Below are 24,850 nucleotides of genomic sequence, written 5' to 3' on the forward strand. Positions count from 1 at the left end.
GTGAAGCACGCATCTTGGGTGCACTATTTAAGAGAGCACAAAAAACACAGTTATTAAGGTAAATAATATTTTTTAAAAATTGAATTGACATGCTATACCTATAGGCCATCTACCTACTTTTGTAAATGAAGTTTCATTGGAACCAGAGCTTGGAGTAGAGTGTGTTGAGTGAGATAGGGTCCTGTAAGTACAGTCAGATCTTGTCTTTACTTAAAATTTTGATATTTTGTTCATCATGTTTTTAAAATAATTTGAATATTTAAAAATATTGCACTGAATATTATTTACCTTGATTACTGAGTGTTTGCCTTCTCCCTATATCCCCTTCTGACATCTCACCAAGTAAAGGGTGCAATCTAAGGAGAATTTACACTGCCTTAAGAGAAGGCTTATACTGGAAATCAGGATAGCCAGCCTTGTTTCTGACTGACGTTAGGGGAAGGTCATTCCACAATGTTGTGCTAAACACTTTCCTGGGGTAGCATGCTATTTATCACTAGAAGAAATTGTTTTATAGTACAATGTGTCAGAAAATGATTTTACTCTTAAGTTGACGTTTATTAGTAGGACTTAGGCAGAAAACATACTGGAATTTGTACCAAAACACATGTAGCCAAATCATTAGTTAGAATTGCATTTTGGGGTTTTAGAAAGTATTAATTTTAAAATATGTTTGTATAAGCAGCATAAAACCAAGCTATGTAAGGCAAGTGCAATGTACTCAGGAAATATCTGACTTAAGCTGTATGTGTAAATAGATGTGAATATGTACCAAAACAACACACAGATTTAGAGGGGCTTCCTGACTCAGATTCATGAAGAATCACGTTTCTGAAATTCTTGGACTGTTACTCATTTTCAAAGGGGCATATGTTAGAAAATGAGGAATATTAAGTTTGAATTACAGTTTTACAATAAGTAGCGTATTTGCTTTAAGCATCATCATCTTGAGAATTAAACATTGGTTCAAAGAAACTTAGCACCATGTACTCTTCTGCTTCTGGGATAAATAAGAATATGTTGAGAAGATTATGACGATGAGACTATTCCATTAATGTCTTATTTACGTGAATACAACACATCATTTTAACTTTGTATCTATAACCTGTGCATTGAGCTTCTTATGCATTTGTTCATGTACTGAATTAATTCATTAGTGTTTTTTAAGAATGTTTTTCGGTGGTAGTGGGAGTGAATAGTCAGGGATGTCAGTTCCAGGATTTAGCCATTGATCTGATCTTTTTTTTACTCTTTCCTTCTCTTTTTTCCTACCTCTCCACCTTCCAATTTCTATTGTTTGGTAGGGGGAAGCATCCAAAACTGAGAATAGAAAATAGGACAAAGGCACTATACCGGTCTTGATGTTGGCTGCCATCTCATTTATTTTTCCAAGAGTTAATCTCTTGCCAATAGTCATCACTGAACCTATATTGGTAAGATGTATGTCACATGTGATTCACTACTGTTCTGCCTGCTGAACAATGGAGCAATAGAAAAGTGGAAACAAATACTGTTTTACCAGCCAAAATGAATTACCACTCACTGGCAGGTGGGGTGGACTGCTTATGCAATCCTATACATGCCCTGAGGATAACCATCTCCAAGGGATCATATTCTCTCAGCTGTAGGTTAGTGACCCAGCAGTCAGAGGGTGGAGAGGTGCCTGGAACAGCACAATTGCCTTACACTGAGATATTCTTCTCCACTGCACTTAGATATCTAAACAAACAAACAAAAAAAGACAAGGAGATATCCCCTCTTTGTTTCCCCCGCTCTACCCTAGACTGAACTGAAGGTCAGTTGTGGTGAAGCATCTTCCTGGAAGCATTCCTTATCTTTTGGCTACCTGTTTGGGGCTCATTGCTTGCTTATCAGATCATGTTTATATGTATTACCTGCATTTTCCTCAGAGTTATTTGCATTTCCAGAAGAGGGCTCTATCCAAACAGTCCTCATTCATTGAAGATTGAAATGAGTACTCATTACAATTTGGTAGGTACTGGAGGACTCATGGATCTCTACTAAGGTAGTGGCCCTGACAAGGCAAGACAATATGGATACTTCCAGAAATGCCCCTCCTTGTAGGGAAAGAATATCTGAAATTTTGGAAGGGAGAGGCATAGTAACTGTCTTGCACTTATGAGATAATGGAAACAAAGTTAACATATAAAATTAATAGTCTCCAATTATGCAAACAATAATGAGACAGTGTAATGGAAAAGAAAACCAAACTTACATGGCTATAACATGAGATAAATTACTTAAGAATAAACTTAAGAAATATGTAAAACCTATATGAGGAAAAGTTTAAAACTCTCATGAAAACCACAAAAGTAGGCTTCATCAAATGAAAAGACATCTGTTGTTCTAATTCAACATTATAAAGTTGTCATGCATAATGTTATCTTTTTTAGATAATTTATAAATTTAATGTGATCTTATTTAAAATACCACCAAGTTATTTTTTTCCTGGAGTAGACAAGTTGACTCTAAAGTTCATATTGAATAATCAAGGTACAATATTTGCTTGTAAAATCTTGAAGCAGAAGATTAATTGCAAGTGACTAGTTTAATAGTTATTAAAATGTGCTCCAAAGCTTCCATACTTAAAATAGTGTGATGCTGACACTTTAACAGAAGATTAAAAGTAAAGAATAGCAAAGTCAGAAATAGACCCACATCCACATGGAAATTTAATATATGATAAATGTGGAATGTCTAGGCAATCTCAAAAAAGGTAGAATTTTAATAAAAGATGTTGGGACAAACGACAGTGGAAAAAATTAAACTTGAAACAATACTTCACAACACTGAAAAAAATGAACTCCAAATAAATCACAAAATTAAATATTAAAAAAAACCTACAGAAGAACTAGAAATAAAACATGCAAATTCCTTTATATTCTGGATATAGGGAATGTCTTTCTAACTATTATCTAAAATCAGAACCAAAAAAAGAAAGATAGATAAGATGGGTAGATTCAATTACCTCTAAGACACACTTCTGCATGCCCCACCCCCAAAACTCCAAACAAAAACTACAACAAATAAATTCAAAAGACAAATGATAAACTGGGAGGAAATACATGCAATATATATAATAAAGAACTGATAATGTTAACAAATAAACTTTAAAAAAACTGATGCTAAAAAGGCTAAATAAAAACACTAGAAAAGGGCGCATAAGACTCAAAGAGACAGTTCAGAGAAATACAAAAGAATATTTGTAAATAAATATCCAGAAGTAAAGGGAGGACCTGAAATATATTTAAAGAAAAAATGGCCAAAATTTTTCTGAATTTAATAAAAATTATAAACCCACAGATCCAAGAAACACCAATAATAAAACCCAAGCAGGATAAACACAGAGAAAACCACACCAAAGCCCATCATGCAAAACTAGTGATAAGGAGAAAAAAATAAAAGCAGTCAGGGGATGGAGTGGGGGAAGGAGCACATTACACATAGTGAACGCCTGAATGTGTCCCCTCTTCAAATTCATATGTTATAGTTCTAACCCCCAGTACTTTAGAATGTGACTGTATTAGAAGTTAGGGCCTTTAAAGAGGTAATTAAAGTTAAATGAGGTCATATAGGTGGGACCTAATGCTGTCTGATTGGTGTCTTTATAAGAAGAGGAAATTTGGACTCAAAGACACAAGAGGCATGTCCAAAGAGGAAAGACCATACAAGGACACAGTGAGAAGGTGTCTATCTGCAAGCCCAGAGAGAGGCCTCAAAAGAAACCAACCTGCCTACACCTTGATCTTGGATGTCTACTTGCCAGAACTGTGAAAAATAAATTACTTTTGTTTAAGGCACCCAGTCTGTTGTATTTTGTTATGGCAGCTCTAGCAAACTAATGCACACATGGACAGAGAAACAAAGAATGACCCCAGATCAGCTCTTCATATCTATAAAGTATAGAAAGGCATATCTCAGGGGCTGTGTTGCTATTAATGTAGGGCATTATGAGAGCACAGAAAGAAATGGAAATAAGTTATTGGTGGACCTTCTATACCATATTAAAGATCTTTTAATCTTGTAACTCTTGCCCAGCACTTTCCAAAGTATGATCCTAAGAACTCAGTCCTATAGGATGCCAATAACTTTTCTCTTGAAAATAGGAAGAGTTTTAGAAAATATTATAATTACTATAAATCAAATACTTTTGTTGTTGTTGTTGTTTCTTCCATTGTTTCTATTTATTTTTTATTGAAATATAGTTGACATACAATATTATGTTAGTTTCAGGTGTAGTGATTTGACATTTGCATACATTATGAAATGATCACCATGATAAGTCTAGTAACCATCTGTCCCCATACAAAGTTATTACAATATTATTGACCATATTTTTTATGCTATACATTACATACCCATGGCTTATTTATTTTATACCTGGAGGTTTATACCTGCTAATTCCCTTCGCCTTTTTCGCCCACCCTTCCCCTGTGGCACCCACCCATGTGTTCTCTGTACCTATGAGTCTGTTTTTGTTTGGGTAAACCAAATACTTTTCTTGTTTCAGGGAAAATATATCCACCAAATAGCATAAGTAATGTGCAATCAATTTTCACCAAATAACCTAAAACAAACAATTGAATTAATCTATTTTGGACCTTACATGTTTACTGATAATATCTGAAAACTGCAGGAAGGAAATATATCTTCCTCCAAAACATTTTTGAATTATGCTGATCTAATCAAAAGATAGAATGACCACAAATTAAACACTTGAAATATTCTTAGTAATTCTTGACTGATTGTGTGTAAATGTTTTGCTTAATTGTGACCAGGAGTATGAAGTATGGGGGAGACAAGAACAACTTTTCTGCTTTAATTAGATCTCCACGTATAATTAAATAGGCTTTGAGCTACATTTTAGGACAAGGGAAAACAACTCTAGGAGGGTCTTCTACTTCCAGTCTGGACTTTTACAACAAATTAAGGTTTTGCTGGTAAATATTTTACTGATAATCTCACAAAAGCCTATCATGACTAAATTCACAATGATGGTGGTTTTATGGTAAATGAAGAAGTATAATGCATATAACAATTTCTTTTCGAATCAAACCCAACTGCCTGCTAGACAGTATTCTAGTATACCTTCATTATGACTAGGAATAACCAGCTGCATTTCCATTTTCATAAATCATTATTTGATGAACTATTTCTGAAGATCTGTGGTAATTCTAAATTCTGTGGATTTAGCTCTTGCTGTGTTTGTTTCCCAATCCTTTTAAGATTAAAGTGCTTCAAATTTACTGTGGTTTTAATGACTCAGAATACTCCCACCTGCCACAGAATATCATTTGTTTGTTCAAAGTGACCTTTATTTTCTTGGGAAAGAATACTATACAGATGACATGGCTTTTCTAGGTTTCCACAGCTGCTTATGAGAGCCCATTGTCAAAGAAAAAAAATATCAGACTGATGTATTTACTTTTTAAAGCAGAGAAAATGTAAATAGTTTTATATGAGTTTTAGTTTCATAACAGTTACACTCTCCATCTCAATTAGTCAAATATGAATAAAAGTGAATTCCTTCAAGATTGGTACAAAGCTAAATGCTTGATTGAATAAACAGACTTATGAACAGACTTCTTAGGAAAATAAATGGGGGGTGAAAGGGAGTTGAAACAATGAAAAAGCCCCATAAAATCATAGAATGTTAGAGCTTGCAGTTCCCTTAGAAACTTAGTTTTCAGATAAATAAACTGATAACTAGATAGTTTAAGTGATTCGCCCAAGATTATACAAGTAGGAGATTCTATGGGATTGTCTTGGAGCTGAAACAATTTGAGTGCCAAATAAACAATTACTCAACCTGTTCCACTTGAAGTGTATTTCAACATTTAGGAGGTTGACTGTTTGTTATTAACATTTCCTATAGCTTGTTCCCTAAGTATGGGAAATCTCTACTATGCCACTACCTGACTTAACAAGATCAGCTATTTACAAACTGTCCCCCTAGCCAGGACTTATTCTCTCCATGAAACAAACCACTGTTTTCAGAAGTCTCCTCCCAATCACCCTTGGCATTTTCCTTCTTACTTCATTCTCTTCTCCAGGCTCCACAATTTACTACCTGTTAATTCATCTCTGTGGTCCTCAGTTTCCTCATTTGGAAAATGTGAAGTGTAATAATAGGACATCCCCCACAGGGTTGTTCTTAAAATGAACCATGATCATGTATGTAAAGCATTTGGCATGTTGCCTGGAGCAACATAAGTTCTCAAAATTCTAGGAGTGATTTTATTTAAAAAGCAACCTAATTCTGTTAAGAATTTCTCATTTTTATTTTTTCTTGTTCTACTTTTACATCTGAGGGGAAAAAGAAATACTGTATTTGGCAATAAAGCATGCAGAATCTTGTCATTTTGCTTTATGACAGTGTATTCCTGTCTTCAACTATCTGATTACTTAAATAGAAGTGAATGGAAAGGCAGAAAAGAGAGAAAAAATAATTTTTTGTGACTGTTGTGTTTGTTTTTTCCTGTTAATGGCATTGAAAACAATAACTGGTTAGAGTTACCTGTCTTATTCAAAATATGACTCTTTTCCACTAAATACTTGTTTATTTATCACAGATGCACTATTAGTGCATGTGTAAAAATCTAGTTAGAATGGTGATGTCTGTTTTTGCTCTTCCCTGTAACCTCATTTCTTTATAAATTTATCACATAACATTTTCATAAATTTAAAATTCTAGCTACATGACAAAATAATTATTCCAAATAATGAGATAAAAATTTACATAACTCCAAGGTAAAAGTCATTAGAACTTTTAAATTTTATGACTTATCTTATAAGTGACTCTCATCCTCTTGATTTCAGCCACTGTACTTGGATTTGGAACTAGGGAAGAAAAAAAAATGTGACCAATTCAAAGTTGCATTTATTAGTCTTGAACGACAGTACAAAGTCTGGCACTTGGTTGGATCAAAACTAGAAAAACCATTACAGCCTATTCATTGTTATCATTTATATAAAAAAAAATTGTCAACCACTTTAGGAGACTATTCCCTACCCTCTGCCCCCCTTCATTGGGAATTTCCCACACCAGCAGTGCCTGATGTACTGTAGAGTCCAGTCAGCTTTGTGAGTAACATGTAACCAGGAAGGATGAGAATCCAAGAATAACAAGGCAATGAATGACCAGTGGTCAATCAGAATTTTCCATTCCAATTTGAAACAAGGCACCCAGAAAACATGATTCAGAGCCACAACGGCCACGGTAAGCCATGTGAATTTTTGTGAATAATTCTAGGCCAGTTTGGAGCAAGAAGTAGGAGACATGACAAGAAAGGAGCAATGAGAAATAACGTGACTCCAGAGAGATGGAAAGAGAGTGGCTCCCTCAGGCCCTGACAGCCTCACAATGCATGACTCACTTCCACAAATCTCCCTGTGCTTTTCCCCCATACCCCTTCGTAAATTTCCTCTTTGCTGTCGTTTGAATATTTGTGCCTCCCAGTCCCTCCCAAATCAATATGTTGAAATCCTAACCCCCCAAGGTGATAGTATTAGGAGGCAGAGCCTTTGGGAGGTGATTAGGTCAGGAGGGCAGAGCCCTCCTGAATGAGATTAGTGCCCTTATAAAAGAGGTTCCAGAGAGATCCCTCTTCCCCTTCTGCCATGTGAGGATACAACAAGAAGCCTGACACTCAGAAGAGGGCCCTCACTGTGCTGGCACTCTGATCTTGGACTTCCATCCTCTAGAATTATTGAGAAATAAATTTCTGTTGTTTATGAACCACTAGGTTACGGTATTTTGTTATAGAAGCCTGAGTGGATCACGACACTGTTTATTTGAATGGATTTCTTTTTCTTGCCATCAAAGAAGTTTCAACACTACTCTTGGTGATGCACTTTGCAAAGTGATCTAATGGAGCCTGTGAAGGCAGGGTCATTTCAAAAAGATACTCTGGGCCTGTGTTGTTGGCACAGTGATTCTAATGTCCTGCTCAGCGGCTTAATTCACACAATTTAATTGTTTGAATATCAGCAAAATTTGATGATACTTTCTCAGGGATTAACTCTTGGAGTTAAGTAATAGTCTCAAGATTTGTCTGAAAATATTACCAATAAGTTATTGAAGAGACTTTCATAATATGACAAAGTGGCCCAAATGAGAGTAATTTCTTATCTCCAGTTGGCTTTGGTATTAAATACAAAAGGCTAATTCTAAAAGCATGTACTTCTGTCACACTCTCTTTTAAACTGATTACAATGCCAAATCAGAGACATAAATGTTTAATAAAATTTGAAATATATTTCTTCTTAATGCTGAATTTAATACAAGCATCACATCTTTCACTTCTGGAATCTCCCCATTGCCTATAGAGTAAAATCTAGGTAGCATGGCACAGGTACCATAAATGCAGCATTAACATACATTTTCAGACTCAGCATTCTCACACTGGTCACTCTCTAAGCTACAGTCACAAAGAAGCACTTGCTACTTGCACAAAACACCATGCTTGTGATTTGAACATTCTAATACTATCAAACTAACATCCAAGCAAATCCCATTTCCTACCTTCTCAACCTCAAATCTGGAGCTATACAGCGGTCAGCATTTGGGAGTGAAATATTCTATAAGGAGATCAAAGACTTTAGGGAAATAAAACAGCTGGTGTTTGTGGTTTGCAAGAAGAGAGATTCACTTGGGCAGCAGAGCAGGGTTACTTGGGACCTTGAAGAGAGAGAAGGGATCACAAGTTGAGCAGATATAAATATTAACCCAATATTTATTTTCTTGCTTTTCTTTAGGGACACTGGAGACGAAGAGAAGGAAAGGTTCTTGCTAATGACTGACTAAACTTACCATAAAACACTTTTAAAAAAATTTTTTTCTGAAGCCAGTTTGTTTGGTACACAGAAACCTCTAACAAAGATTAAGGGTAGAAAGATTTTTTGCATCAGGATTGTTAATTCCTGGAATTGATATGTGGCATGAGACTGGAAGTCTGAGTCTATAGCGTTTTATTTTATTTTCAATGTTTATATGTGGGTTTCTTTTTCATTTTCTTGTCTTTTCTCCTCTCTTCCATTTCTGAAGGACAAGAGAATGATTCCATTCTTTGTTGAACGTTAGATCTCACTATAGCTAGATATAAGGAGGGAAAAAGAACTTTACGATGCATATAAAGAGGAGAGGCAATGTTTGAGGACTAACATAAGATAGAGGTCGTTGCTTCAAATTTAGCTGCTAACATTACGGGCAATTGAGAAATGCCAAGAGCTGAGCAAAGGGTTTTGGCAACCATGAGATTTGGGAACAAAGTCCATGGCAGAGGCCATGTTAATTCTCATTGAGCCACTGGCGGTAGAGATTATGAAGTTTCAACAGCAAAATCACAGGGTTTTGGATTCTACGTGGTGAAAACATATAACAGTAAATTAATTATTTAACAGAATTTCCCCTTAAATGAGTTTGTTATTAATTCTTAACAACTAATATTCACAGATTGATACCCTGGATAATGTTAAACTGAGAAGATTTTATCTTTTATCTTTTCTCCATCCCCCATTTTGCCAGAAAACATCACATCTCTGCTCTGATCTTTGATGAGCATGTGATATGTCAGTAAAATGAGGCAAAATCTTAAGGTTTTTATTTCTATAACTCTTCGGAAGAACAGATGTCTTTCTGCTGGAAATACTGCCTTGAAGAATTCTGTAAAGTTGAAGCTGCTGAGGACCACCATGGTGAACATCCTGCCTGTGAATTGCTGACTTAAAACAAATAGACTGCCAGATATTTCACCAGCAAAGATGGATTTATTGGGGATCATCAAAGAATTGCAATTCATGGTGTGCAACCATGGGGAGCCATGTGTGAGTCCCCAGGCAAGGGAAGGAGAATGCTTTTACAGAGGGAAAAAGGAAGTTTGGAGGACTAAAGTCAACAAAGAGTCCATGGTTTTTCATTGGTTGAGCCCTTGCCAGGAAAGAAGAGGAGTCTTTCTTCTTCCTGTTGGGCTCCGCTATCCTCCCAGGATGTGAGAGCTCCCCCTACTGCTCTCCCAACTCTAATTGAGGTTTCTGTTTATTAATTTTTTACATAATGAATCCAGCTTGGAAGAATAGAGAGCCCAGAAAATGGAAAAGAGGAGAGAGAGGCCTGATGACACAGTTTGAGCCCTTAGATCCAGAAGCATCGTAGATTGTTCTGCTATGAGGGACAGTACATTTTGTATTTTGATACAAGCCAGTAGAGTTGAATTCCTGGCTGATACCATCATTTTGTTTGAAATAGTTTCTTTTAAGAACTTGCATTTACTTTTCGTGAGTTTTTTTTTTTTTTTTTTGGTAGGGGACTAGTTTTGCGATAGTCTTTTAATTTCTGTTGACTATTCAGATATTTAAATGAATTAATCCAACCTCGGAAATGTTACAGATGTTGGTTGATGACTTTGGAGATAGGTGCTGGGAAACAAATTAAAATCCTACTAAGTTCCTAAGTTAGAACCTGTTTGCTGAGAGTGAGAAAAATTGAGGGGAGGATAAATTTAGAATTTAGCTTTTAATTTCTTTTTATTAAATCTAAAAGAAGAATTAATTTTAAATTTCATTTTTTGTGAAATCTTAATAAGTAAAAGAGGATGCTAGTTTGTGGTACTTTTATTTGACTGGCATTCTATTTGAGCTAAGCCACCACATGGTGCAAATTGAAAAACCTCCCCTAGTGCATGGGGTTGAATAATGTGACTAGGCACACTTTGGAATTTATAAAACTTTAGGGAGTGATTTTTCAATCTAGCATTTGCTGAAACCTTGGAGATAACCTAATTAAGGTCTGTTCAGACACATTTCTGAGGCAAAAACAAAACTTCCCATCTCTCTTTTCCTGGGAATATCTACAAAAGAAGCAGTATACTTTCAGGGAGTGGATTTTAGAGGATGAGAACAGAATTACCTTGATGTGCTTTGTATCTTATCCCAGTGGGGGATCATAGGCTGACTTCTGAAAACCCATCGAGCGTAGGAGAGATGGCAGTTGTCAACCTTTTTCCCATACCTGGTTCACATTCCCTTCCTAGATTTCTGTGACTAGTAATAGAGGTAAAATCTAATACATGGCCCTTACTATATATCAGGCATTGTTCTAAGTACTTTATATATGTTTATTGATTTAATCCTCACAAACGCCTGATGAGGTGGGTAATTTTATTATCCCAAATACATGCATGAGGGAAGAGCATAGAAAGGCTAAGCAACTTGTCCAAAACCCCACAGCTCATAAAAGGTAGAGCTGAGATTTGAACACAGGTGGTCTGGTCTATACATTTCTTGCTCCTCTAAGGGTAAAAGGAGGTGCTATTCTGATAGAGAGGGTGTAAGATGTTCACTTGAGCTATATTTTACCAAAAAGCGGGCTACTGTGCCTCTTTAGCTTTTTCTGGTACAATGTAGTTTTATCCAGAAATGGACACAAGGTCTCTCACAGGGCCCAAGTATCTCTCTCTATATATCTATCTATCTATCTATCTATCTATCTATCTATCTATCTTCTCTCTCTCTCTGTCTCTGTCCCCACCTCTTCCCTGCCCCCCATCCCTCTGTCTCATTTTTTTCACCACTAAGATACGTCTGGACATGTTGGTCCCAATATTAATATTTAAGAGCAATGTAGGCTTCTATGTGTCAACTAATCCTTTACCAGAAATCTGCATTGATACCTGTTCAGATATGATTTAAAAGGCCATTTGATCTCTCTTCTGCTTGTGTTCTTTGTGTGTAACTATTTGGAGATCGGGTGGGATTGATTATTAGTGATTGACAGGACAGGATTTGGTCTCTATGTTGTTCAGAGTTAATACCATCCAGTGGTATGAAAACATCACTTGATTTCTGGGTTATTAGCTCGCCTTACAGTAATCAAGACTTTTTAAAGATTTACAATGTGTGAACAGTTACATTCATTGATCATCAGACTGTGGGCCCTAGTTGACTATATAAAATATTCTACAGTAATTCTTGCACTTGAGTATATGAATATTTTTAAATGACACAGTGAGGGGTTCCTTGATTATTTTCATTTATCTTGCAGCTATTTGTCGTGCCTTATTTGTCAATTAACGCAAATCCCAAATGCATGTTTTTTAAGAAGTTTTTTTTTTTAATTTCATTGTCTAATGCTTAGAGAGAAGACTATCAGTGGGTCAGAGAGAACAACTCATATATAACAGTCCAGAGATACACTAATGCTAGCTGGAAAAGCAAACCAGATGATTACAGCCTTTGAGGTTTGGGCTTCTTGAATCTGCATGTAGAACCTGAATTTCAAACCGTTTAGATTGTATATAGTTAATCAAAGATAATGTTGTCCTGAAAAACAAAATATACTTAGTACATTACTGAGACTAATGGCATAAAGTTGGTGCCCATTAGTCAAAGACTACCAAGAATATATCTGTAGTCAAATAAACTTTATTTATTGATATCTGTTGCAGCACAGAAGACCTTGTACCATGGGAACCATGGGGTTCCTCAGTAAGAAGTGGTAGAAGGAAATTGTTATAGGATTTGGGCTTGTGGCAGGTGATTTGGGGGAGGGTTCAAGGAAGCTGTTAGAAAGAAAGAGTAATTCTATGATTGGATATCTTATCTTAGAAGCCAGAAGAGTGAGGCTAAAGCTATAATTCATTTAACATTTTAAAAGTTACAGTCACTCATGTCAGCTGGGAGAGAGAAGTATTTGCTCATTTTTGGAGTTTTCATAGTGACTTAATGTGTATCTGTGTTCAAACATGGTTATGAACTGGTTTTTGTCTCACTTCACCATGGTCACAGAGTGGCCTTCTCTGATGTTGGTTGTCTGTGGAATTATCTTTAACAGAAGAGCATGGCCTCAATGTGAGTACTAGTCTAGCTCTGGGTACACTTTGTCTTAGTCAGCTCTGGCTGTTATAGCAAAATCCCATAAACTTGTGGCTTGTAAACAAGATAAGAGGCTCAATCTCTATAGCCTAAATACCTCTCACTTCCAAATGCTATCATATTGGGATTAGGGCTTCAACCTATGAATTTTGGAGGTACACATTCAGTCCATTGTACCTTCCTTCAAAGGACGAAGTATAACAAGAATAGAAATAGCAACAATTACCTCTTCCTTTTAAGAAAAATATTGAAGTTAGCTGTTTCTTCAGCTAAATGTATGGGAAAATAAATGTTTTGCTTCAGAGTGGGAAAAGAGCTACCATGATTTTAAGTTAACCAAGTATTCCGCAGCCCTTTCCTTTAGAAAGCAGAATTTCTCCAGTTCTGAACAAATACCCTTACACTCACCCTTTTCTATTCTTTAAACCAGGCAGTGTTCACAAGCAGTAAGACCACTGTCTTAGGAAAATAATAGGTAACAGAGCTCTCCGGCAAATTGTAAAATATTCTGTCTCATTAAAGAAGTGTGAACTCAGCAATGTGACATACTGATACTCCAAAATCTTAGTGGAACTTAATTTTTTGCAGTTTATTTCTTAAATATCTAACTTTTTCGTTTATGTATGGGAAAATTGGAAAACTTCAGTAATGAAATCAGTTTCACCACGTACAATATGATTTACAATGCTTTCTGCTCTTTGTACTAGTTGAAGACAAGCTCATGAATCCATGTAGATCAAGGTTTTTTAATTTAGTTTTAGGATCAAGTTTTTGCTGTCAAAATTCCATTTAGCAGGCTGATATTTGGAAAGTCTTCTAAAAGCATTTATTTCAGTCTTTAAGATCTTTAGCTGGAAATTCAAGAATAATAAAAAATAAAATAAAATAGTATTTTCCTGTATTTGGTTGAGCTGAATAATGAGCTGTTCTTTGTTACTTAAGACCAATTTTTAAGATTTCCTCTACCACAACTCCTTTATTTTAACAGCTTTTAGTCAAGGTCCCCTTCAGATTGCTCAAATCCATCATAGTATACCAGAATATATTGTTCTTCTATTGAAAATTTATTTAGACATCCATCTGGGATTTTAGTCCTTATATATAAAAACAAATCACGTGAATGAAATATACTTTGCATTATATACGAAAGTAATATACAGGGTTCCTTAAACAATTGTCTATTCAGTAATAGGATCTAGAAAACTGCCAGCTATCATGTAATCATTTCAATGTGTTAAATTTTTTCTTTTGATTATAGTTAAGCTCTTTACATGGGTAGCATGTAGAATGATATCTGACTCATGGTAACCTGCTGAACTCACAGTGCCCAGATACTGCAGCTGTGGAAAAATATATAATTCTTATAAGACAAATGAGCCCCTCGGGTTCCTAGAGAGTCTGTGCTTTGTCTAACACAATTCATTTCTTTTATGTTTGGTCTAATTTTTCATTTGATTATATTATGGGGTTTTTTTTCCCAGTAGGAGCATTACTTAGTAAAGCTCTTAAGTTGCCTGAGAGGAGAGATTGTATCTAATACCTGCTAGTTTGCTAGAGGTCCAAGAACAAAACTAGTCACTGGTAGATCCTCAAAATATATTCCTTGACTTACTGAAAGGTAGTCTGGGCTATTGTTTGAATTATATTTCTATTTCTACCCTTGTATTCAACAAATTCAGATGACTGTATGAGAAAATCTGCTTTACTGAGCTTCAAATATTTGAGAGTGATTTTATCTCCTCATTCTCTTCATGATTAACTGTGAAAAAGTTTGAATTTGGATCCTTTTCAGTCCTTCCTTAGGACCACAGTAGAGGGCTATTATTTTGATCACTTTGCAGCTGCAATTATAAAGATATGCTGAGCTACTAGAATCACAGATAGCACAATTAAAAATATTTTAAGAACCCTAAAATTCATCATAATTTACAGGTAAAACAATAGACCCAAGGAGAAGATAAGCCATTTCTATTCGGTTTTAGAATAGGATTTAAAATATGATTTAATTCTCTCAGATAAATTAATCTGTTTATTGATACAAAGATCTTCATTACTGATGACCCATTCTCCTTGAGTATGTAAAAAGCACTGTCCCTAGGGATTACTTGAAATAATCGAGGTTTTTTCATTGTTAATGAAAGGTATTATTGATACTATAGATACAATAATATTAACATTACATTTTTAATAATACAAAGCATGTATCACAAAGACATAGTTTCTCATAAGTAGTATTACTAGAGGCCAAAATGATAGAGGAAGCAGAGATATGCATACCAGTATATAATATAAGGGACTTAAATATTAAAATATAGACTGTACTAATGAAAAAATCAAATGTATCAGAAAACATGTACAGAATATCAGAGAGAGAGTGAAATATTCAAAATTACCAATATAGGAAAGGATATATAAAGGATAAATAGAAGAGATTAAGAGGATGGCCTGGCAGGGCTCTGTAGGTTACCTCTTCACTAGGGCAGAACAGACATTAAAAAGGATGTTCTATGCTTATCAGCTACTTGAAGTAGACTTCTATTAGCTGCAGGCCAGCCAGTTTCTGATTTACATGTCTGGTATAATGGGAAGCTGGTTCCCTGCTTATACACTTCCCTATACCTAGGACTACTTAACCTTCACCTATAGGCTCAGCTCTAACACAGTCTATTGGATGACTTTGGCCCAAGGCAAAAAATATTACAAAGATCCATGGATTCATAGCATGACAATTCAGCATCAAATTGGCTGTATTGCTTTATTGCTAGAACCCTGCTCATCCTGCATCCTAATTCTGTTCAGTATATCTCTTTGCCTTGTTCTTTGTGGCTCGGCTTAGTCTTGTAACCTGTGTCTACTGATTGGTTTTCGTCTTATTCTTCATGAAATAAGCTTTCAGTAAACCCAACACATACTATTTAAACAGTAAGGACAATTTATTTGTTCCCATTACTGGAAGATTCAGGATAATTTGAGTTTCAGGGATTGTTTGATTCAGCAGCTCAAGGTTATTATCAGAGACCTAGTTGCTTTTCCATTTCTATTCTGTCTTCCTTGCATCAGCTTAATTCTAAGGCAAATAATTTAGTTCACTGTTGCAACAGGTAAGACCCGAATTCTTAGAGACTTTACACAATAAAGATTAATTTCCTGCTCACATCATCATCTAATGTGAATGTTTCCGATTGAGCAGCCTTCTACGTTGTCATTGAGGGACCAAGGTTCCTTCCAATGTGTGGTTCCACTCTCTTCTGAGTCCTCAGAGGTCTGTACAATCAGGCAAAGAGAGCACAGGGGAGGATACCTACATCTTATCACTTTGCTCAGAAGTGACACAAACACTTCAGGTCACATTGCAGTCACCAGAATTTAGTCACATGGATATGTGATATCCCTAAGGGCAGAGGGTATGGAAATCATCTTATATCCTCAAGAAGGAACAGGAAACAGGTTTTGGTGATCACATAGCATTCTCTGCTATAGCTGACTTCTCAACAGAAAGGAAGAATGGCTGTAGCACTGCTAGGATTCACATCCCACATCACATCATCCCAAACTGGAGAGTGGACTGGTTTCTGGTAACAAATCAAATGAGAATGAGAAAACCTCTTTCCCCGAATCTCCAGCAAGCCTTCACTTGCCTCTTATTAGCACAGAGAGTCTTAAGTGAATTACTGAGCCAGACCCTTACGCTAGGCCAGGAAAATACCATGTATTGCTTCGTAATCACCCTAACGACGTAAAAATAAATGAGACCACTTTTAACCCAGTCAACCCTTCTCCTGGAGCTAGGAGTGAGTTAACTTCACCTGAAGGACATGGACTTCATGCAGAACGATACATTCTTATATTGTGTTATTGGTAGCAAAGGGAAAGGAAGAATCTATATTGCTGTGTCCCCTTACGATGCGTAAGTCTTTGTCTCTCTCTAAGATGGATTTGCCCAGTCCTGCACCCTTGTACATATACAGTCCTCATGGGACTTTAAATCAATCCCCAAGTTTCTAGTGTAAATGACTACTGTGTCCAAACTTCAGTGTGCCATCTACTTCAAAATCTTTCAATGTTATGCTCTACTGCTTGGGAAAATGTCTGCCTGATTTCTACCAAAAGCATCTTTACCCCTCTAACTCTGCAAAGCCAGTTTATTGACTGTCTTGATAGATAGACCTTTTCTGGCTTTAATCCTTGCTATCAGATCACAATCTGGTCTATCAGATCACAATCTAGACTCCAGTACTTACATTCCAAGGAAGTCAGAATGATGATTGCTATCCTTGTCTCATGATTTAAATAACTGAGATGGGATAATCTCCAATTTTGATGGGGAGGAAGTAGAGAACAAGAAGAAAGAAAGTAGAAAGAGGACCTGAGCGACTGCTGTGTAATAACTGTACTTGCAATTATTTTTGAGCTCTTACAGATGGTGGGCCAGACAGCTACATAAAGTCTTATTTTATTAAATTTTCATAACAGCCCTATGTGATAGATACTCTGCATTTGCTATTTTACAGATGAGGAAATGGAAGCTTGGAGTGGCTAAATGTGATGTACATCCCAACATACGTAGGCCATGAGTGATGAGGCCAACATACAAACCCAGACTGTATGACTATGACAAAAGGCAAAAAAAAAAAAGGTAAATTGCGACTCTAAAAATAAAATGTGCCAATTTCTCAGTTTTGTCTAAAACTGAACCCTTTACATTTATTAAATCAAAATTCTGTTTATTCATTTACTATTTTGAGATACTTAATATTGCAAGGCACTGTGCTAAGATGTGTGAGTGGATGAAAAGATGAATTATTACATGAGGTGGCCTTAAGGAACCTCTTATCTCCTATAGGAAAAGAATATATCAAATGTGATATTAATATATTTAAAACACAGTAAATTCAATAGATAAAATACATTAGCTATTAAATTTGTAAATATATTAAAATATAAAAATATCAATGTCAACGTGTATGTCAGAGATTGGTGGCCCACTTACAATGACTAAAGAGTAAATAAGAGGTGTGGAAACAGAGCATTGGGCATAAGCTGCTTTTCTAAGAATCTTTGAAGAGAATAGACCTAGTGTGGCTTAGGGTCAAAGAAGAGTTATTACATCATTTTATTTTAGAATGTAAGAAAATTGAATAAATATAAGTTCAGATGAAAGAGCAAGGGAAAGGAGAGCCTGAAAATTAAACAGAAAAGCAGGGAAAAAATTCAGTCACTTTTTGTTCGATAGATGTATATAGACTTTTTTTTTTTTTCACACACACACACACTGTATTTTATTTTTACAAGAGATAAATAAACTGACACCAAGCATTGTAAATGGATGACCACAATGTATATAGACCTTTAATGGCCTACAGTCATTGGTTTCTAAACAGTACCTTCTTCCCTGTGTTTTTCTTTGGCTGTTTATTTTAATCTCCTTTGGATGCCAGGGTCAGAGAGTTGGGTGACTTAAACTCCTCAGTTCATGCTACAGCATCATGACCAGTGGTTCTGTGCAATATCCTACTCTTACTTCAGTTACTTACATTTTTGTTTCCTCTTATGTCCCCACTCCCAAGTCCCTCCTCTCCAGTACTCCAAAGGCAACCATTTAAATCAATTTAATGTGTTTACTTTTGTTTCATTGTGTTCATTGTGTTGGTGCAAAATTTATGTATATTTTGAAATTATGAAAGTGGTGTTGTTTTACATATTTCACTTTTTCTTTTGCTATCTTTATCTCTTATTTTCCCCTCAGCACCATATCTTTAAAGTCAGTCACGCGTGTTGTTATGTGTTCTCCGTTGGTTCTATCTCCTACGTGAGACCCCATGGTGTGTATTCCTCCCATTTTTCCTTTGACTTTCCTAGTTTGGGACCAGAGGGACTCCAATTCTTCACCTCCACAAATAGTGTTGCAAAGAACGTCCCTAGTGCGTCACCTATGGCTCAAGATGAGAATTTCCTTGGGATAAAAAATATAGAGAAAATTTTTGATTTCCTCAAAGAAAGCTACTAGGATTTAGACTTAGAAAACATTGACTATATAAATTCATCTATGGATGTTTGATGTTTTTATAATATTAACTCATCTCATCCAAGAGCATAAAAGTCTCCAAATTAAAATTTTTCTCTATAGATGTCTTATACATGTTTGATTTAGATTATATTTAGGATGCTTCTTAGTTTTTCTATTTGAACTTATTTTTATATATAGTACCTTACTTTTAATTTTTTTTTTTTTTTTAGTGGTTATGCTGGTGTCAACGAATTCAATGTAATTGATTTATATCCAGAAAATTTATAGAGCTCTCACTTCTTCAAATAATCTATCTCTTCTGTTAGTTTTTTCCTGGTAAATAATCATATAATCTGTAAATAAGAAATTCTCTTCCCTTTTAATACTTAAGCCTCTTCTTTTTCTTTCGTTATGGCTTGGACCTAGAATTCCAGTATCATGTTAAATCAGTGATAATATACTTTCATCTCTAGCCCTTGAATTTAAAAAGAGTAAGTACACCATTATTTCCTCCATTATGTTTAACCTTTGCCACGAACTTTTTTTATATAAAAATTTTACCAAGTTAAAAAAATGTCCTTCTCTTCCTGGATTGCCAAGAATTTTCATCATAAATATCAAATGTTTCTTCTATATTGATTGAGATATTCCTTAGTTTTATCATTTAGACTAAGGATTGACAAACTTTTTTAGCAAAGGGCCATATAGTAAATATGTTAGGTAGCAGCCTACATACAGTTTCTGTCACATATTCATTGTTTTAGTTTGTTTAGAACCCTTTAAAAATGTAAAAATCATTCTAGTATCAAGGATCATATAAAGCCAAGCTACAGGCTGGGTTTGACCCATAGGCTGTAGTTTATCAATCCCTACTTTAGATTATTAATGTGATAAATTATAAGGACAAATTGTCTGATGCTGAAAATCCTTGAATACTGAAATTAACACTACTTGATAATGTTATACTATTTTTAATAACATTTTGAATTTGATCACCTATATATTTTGTTTCTAGGTTCATAAGTATAATAGACCTAAAATTATATTTTCTTGTATTATTTGTGTGACTTCGAATATATATTCACAGGCCTAATATTAGATTGCACCATATGAAATCTCTACTAATAAGATGAGCTGTAGAGCTTTCATGATTTTTTATAAGATAGTAATTAACTAGTTATTTACAGCTTGGCTGAATTAATTTATAAACCAAATGGATCTAAGTTTTCCTAAAAGGGAAATATTTTCATTAACACTGCAATTGTTTAGCACTTATTGGTCTATCTGAGTTCCATATTTTTCTTGATCCAATTTTTGGTATTTTTTTTTTCTAGAAATTTATTCATGTGATCCAGTTTTCATATTTGTTGGTGAATTTTAATAGTTTCTTGCTTTTCTTTTAATCTTTGTGTCTCAGTGGTGATTTTCTATTTCCATCCTGTAGTTTGTTTTTTTGCATCTTTTCCCTTTGTACTCCTTCTCTCTTTTCTCTCTCTTAATCAGATTTGCCAGCAATCTATCTTATTAATCTTTTTAATGAATGTGATTTTGAATTTGTTAATATTCTCTATTTATTCTTTATTTTGTTTCTGCCCTTGGCTATATTTCCTACGTTCTTCTTTGAGTTCAGTTCCTTGTTCTATTTCTAGCTTCTTGGGTTGAATATTAGCTTATTAATCCTTCTTAACTCCTGATAAAAGTGTTTAAAGCTATCAATATTCCTCCAAGTATGGCTTTAGCAGTTTCCAACAAATGCTGATATATATACACAAATATATATAAACTATTGTTATATATTAATACACAATATAAAATACATAACTATTACATATCTATACAAATATCCAATTATCTATGTATCTATTATTTTTTCATTACTAAATTGTAACTATCTTTACATTTCCTTTATAATTTTCTAGTTTTGCCAAAGACTGTTTAGCAATGTTATTTAATTTAAAAACATATGGGTTTTTCTTAGCTGTTCTTTTTTTTTTTTTTTTTTAAAGGAATTCCTTTATTTTTTTATTTTTTATTTACTTATTTATTTATTTATTTTTGGCTGTGTTGGGTCTTCGTTTCTGTGCGAGGGCTTTCTTCTAGTTGTGGCAAGCGGGGGCCACTCTTCATCGCAGTGCGCGGGCCTCTCACTACCGCGGCCTCTCTTGTTTCGGAGCACAGGCTCCAGACGCGCAGGCTCAGTAGCTGTGGCTCACGGGCCTAGTTGCTCCGCGGCATGTGGGATCTTCCCAGACCAGGGCTCGAACCCGCGTCCCCTGCATTGGCAGGCAGATTCTCAACCACTGCGCCACCAGGGAAGCCCTGTTCTTTTTTATTTATTTCAAATTTTACTTCATTTTGATAGAAGAAAAAAGTACTAATCCTTTGGAATTTATTCTCCTATGACCTAATACATAATCTTTTTTTTTTTTTTAATTTTACTTATTTATTTATTTTTATTTATGGCTGTGTTGGGTCTTCGTTTCTGTGCGAGGGCTTTCTCTAGTTGCGGCAAGCGGGGGCCACTCTTCATCGCGGTGCGCGGGCCTCTCATTATCGCGGCCTCTCTTGTTGTGGAGCACAGGCTTCAGACACACAGGCTCAGTAATTGTGGCTCACGGGCCCAGCCGCTCCGCAGCATGCGGGATCTTCCCAGACCAGGGCTCGAACCCGCGTCCCCTGCATTGGCAGGCAGATTCTCAACCACCACACCACCAGGGAAGCCCCATAATCTATTTTATAATGTTCTATGTGTTACGGAAAAGATTTGTATTTAATGTCCGTTGAATAAAGCAGGAAAGATAGATAGATATATATACTAGCTCAAGATTTTTCATTGTATTCTTCAAATCTTCATTATCCATGTTTATTTTTGATCTACTTGTTCTATCAGTTTCTAAGAAAATTATTCTAGAAACAAAAAACTAAAATTGTTGATTTATGTTTGTCTTCCTGCTATTTAGTTGTACCTTTTATATATTTGGAGTCCACAGAATTAGATGGGCATATGTTTATGACAGATATATCATCTTGTCCTATTTTATTTTTACAGAAATAATACCCTTATCATATCTTTTTACATTAAAATCTGTTTTATCGGGTGTTGATATTGTTTCCCCAGGTGTGTTTTTTTTTTTTTTTTTTAGTTTTATTTACCAAGTATATATCTCTCCATCCTTTTATTTTCACTCTGTTTGGTGTTTTTAAGTAGATCTCTTAAAGGGAATACATTAGTTGGATTCTGTTTCTGAATACAATCTGAAAGTCTCAATTAACATATTTTATTTTGCTCAATATCAGGCAAATTTTCTGATCACAGTTTCATCTGTAAACCCTTAGGGAGAAATGAATTCCAACTCTGCAGTGTGGAAAGGGAAGTAGGAAAGGAGCAAGAGCCTAGACAATCTATATATTTCCATCACCTCAGCAGGGATTTTTCCCTCCCTGGTTATTAATTCATCAGAATCAATGTCAGCAGTCTGGGGTGTTGCTGCCAATTTCCAGTAATAAAGAGCAAGCAACAATTATCCAAAGATAACAGGGGAAGAATCAAAAGCAAAATTTTATAAAGATTTTCCTTAATTTTTTTTCTTACCACCACCCTCAGTGGCCTTCTGTGCCAATTTTCAGCCATTTACTATTCACCATCTAAATGCATACCGATTTAGGAATTATGATTTGACTGTTGGATCTAAAAAGATTTTACCTAGCCCCAGGTCACAAATATTTTCACATGTTCTCTTCTAGAACTTTTATAGAAAAAAAAATTTTACATTTAGATCAATGATTAACCTTGAGTGAATTTTTTTGTGTTATAAGGTATGGATCAAAGTTTATATTTTTGCATATGGATAACCAATTGTCCTAGCACCATTCATTGAAAAGGTTATTCTTTCCTCTTGTCACCTCTGCCAAAAATAATTTGACAAAAGGAAAATCAATTGACCATATACGTATAGGTCTATTCCTGAACTTTCTTTTCTGTTCTATTGATGTATTTATCGATCTCCCATGTCAATAGCACACTGTCTTAATTAATGTTACCTTATAATTAATTTTGAAATTAGGTTTTAAGTCTAAAAGCTTGTTATTTTTCAAAATAATTGTGAATTTTATAGATCAAATTCATTTGTGTGAATTTTACAATCAGTATGTGAATTTCTACAAAAAGTTGCTCAGATTTTTTTGATAGTGGGTGGAGATTGTAATTAATCTATAGATTCAATGAAGGGGAAATTAATGTCTTAATAATACTGAGCTTTCTATTCCTGAACACAGTGCATCTCTCCATTTATTCGGGTTTTTTTAAACGCTGTCACAGTAAAGTTTTTGTGGTTTTCAGTTTACAGGTCTTGCATATTTTTTGAGGAGTTTATTCCCAAGAATTTCAAAATTTGATGCTATTTAAAATGGTATCTTAAATTTCAATTTCAGATTGCTTGATGTTAATATATGGAAAAACAATTGATTTCTTTATGTTGACCTTGTAATATACAACCTTGTTAAACTCACTATTATTTTTATAAATTTCTTACTATTTTCTACATATACAATCAGATTGTAAATATAGTTTTACTTGTTTATTTCTAATCTAAATACTTTTATATATATATATTTTTTGTTGCCTATTGCTTCTGAATAGAATCGTCAGCACAATGTTGAACAGAAATCATAAGAGTGGACATTTTTGCCTTGTTCCTTATGTTTGGAGTAAAGTATTCAGTCTTTCCTCATTAAGGTCAAGGAAGTTCCTTCTATTTTTTATTTGCTGATAGGTTTGTCAAACGCTTTTTTCTGCAACTAATGAGGGGATTATGTGTATATTACTCTGTGGACATGTGAATTATAGTGATTAATTCTTAAATATTAAACAAAACCTATATTCCTGTGATGACTTCCATTTGATCATGTTTTATTTTTCTTATAAACCATTGGTATAGATTTGCTAAAAAGTTATGAAATTTTGCATCTCTTTTTGTGAGGTAGGTGAGTCCATGCTTTTCTATTCTTGCACTGTCTTAGATATCAGAAAAATACTGAGTTCATGGAATGAGTTCTGCAGTATTCTCTCTTCCTAACTTTCCTGGAAGAATTTATGTAAAATTGTTATTATTTCTTTCTTAAATATTTGGTCAAATTCATCAGTGAAACAATTCAGGCCCCGAGTTTCCTTTGTGGAAAAGTTTTTAATTACAAAGGCAACATCTTTAATAAATGTAGGGCTATTCTGTTTAACCACTCCTTCCTGGTGGGGTGGGTGGAGAGATAAATTAGGAGTTTAGGATTAACATATACACACTACTATATATAAAATAGATAATCAACAAGAACCTACTGTATAGCACAGGGAAATCTACTCAACATTCTTTAATAACCTATGTGGGAAAAGAATCTGAAAAAGAATAGATATATGTATATGTATAACTGAATCACTTTTCTGTACACCTGAAACTAACACAACATTGTAAATCAACTATACTCCAATATAAAATATCCAATATATCCAAAATATCCAATATCCAAATAAATATTGGATATTTATCCAAATAAAATATCAAAAATATCCAATATCCAAAATTGGATATCCAATATCCAATATAAAATAAATTTTTAAAAAAAATTAAAGAAACCATTTCTTCTTGATGAGCCTTGGTAGTTCATGCCTGTCAATGAATTTCACCTAGATTATCAAATTTATTGTCATTAAGTTGTTCATAATGTTTCTTTATTATCATTTAAACATCTATAAAGTCTGTAGTTACATCCTCTAATATTCCTAATATTGGTCATTTGTGCCTTCTTTCCTTTTTCTCCTAATCAGTCTGGCTAGACATTTATCAATTTTGCTCATCTTCTCAAAGAATCAGCTTTTTGTTTCATTGACTTTTTTCTATTTTCATGTGTGTATTTTATGTTATTGATTTCTGTTCTTAACTTTTTATTTACTCTTCTGCT

This window comes from Balaenoptera ricei, chromosome 5 (assembly GCF_028023285.1).
Source record: "Balaenoptera ricei isolate mBalRic1 chromosome 5, mBalRic1.hap2, whole genome shotgun sequence".
In the NCBI taxonomy this organism is placed as follows: Eukaryota; Metazoa; Chordata; class Mammalia; order Artiodactyla; family Balaenopteridae; genus Balaenoptera; species Balaenoptera ricei.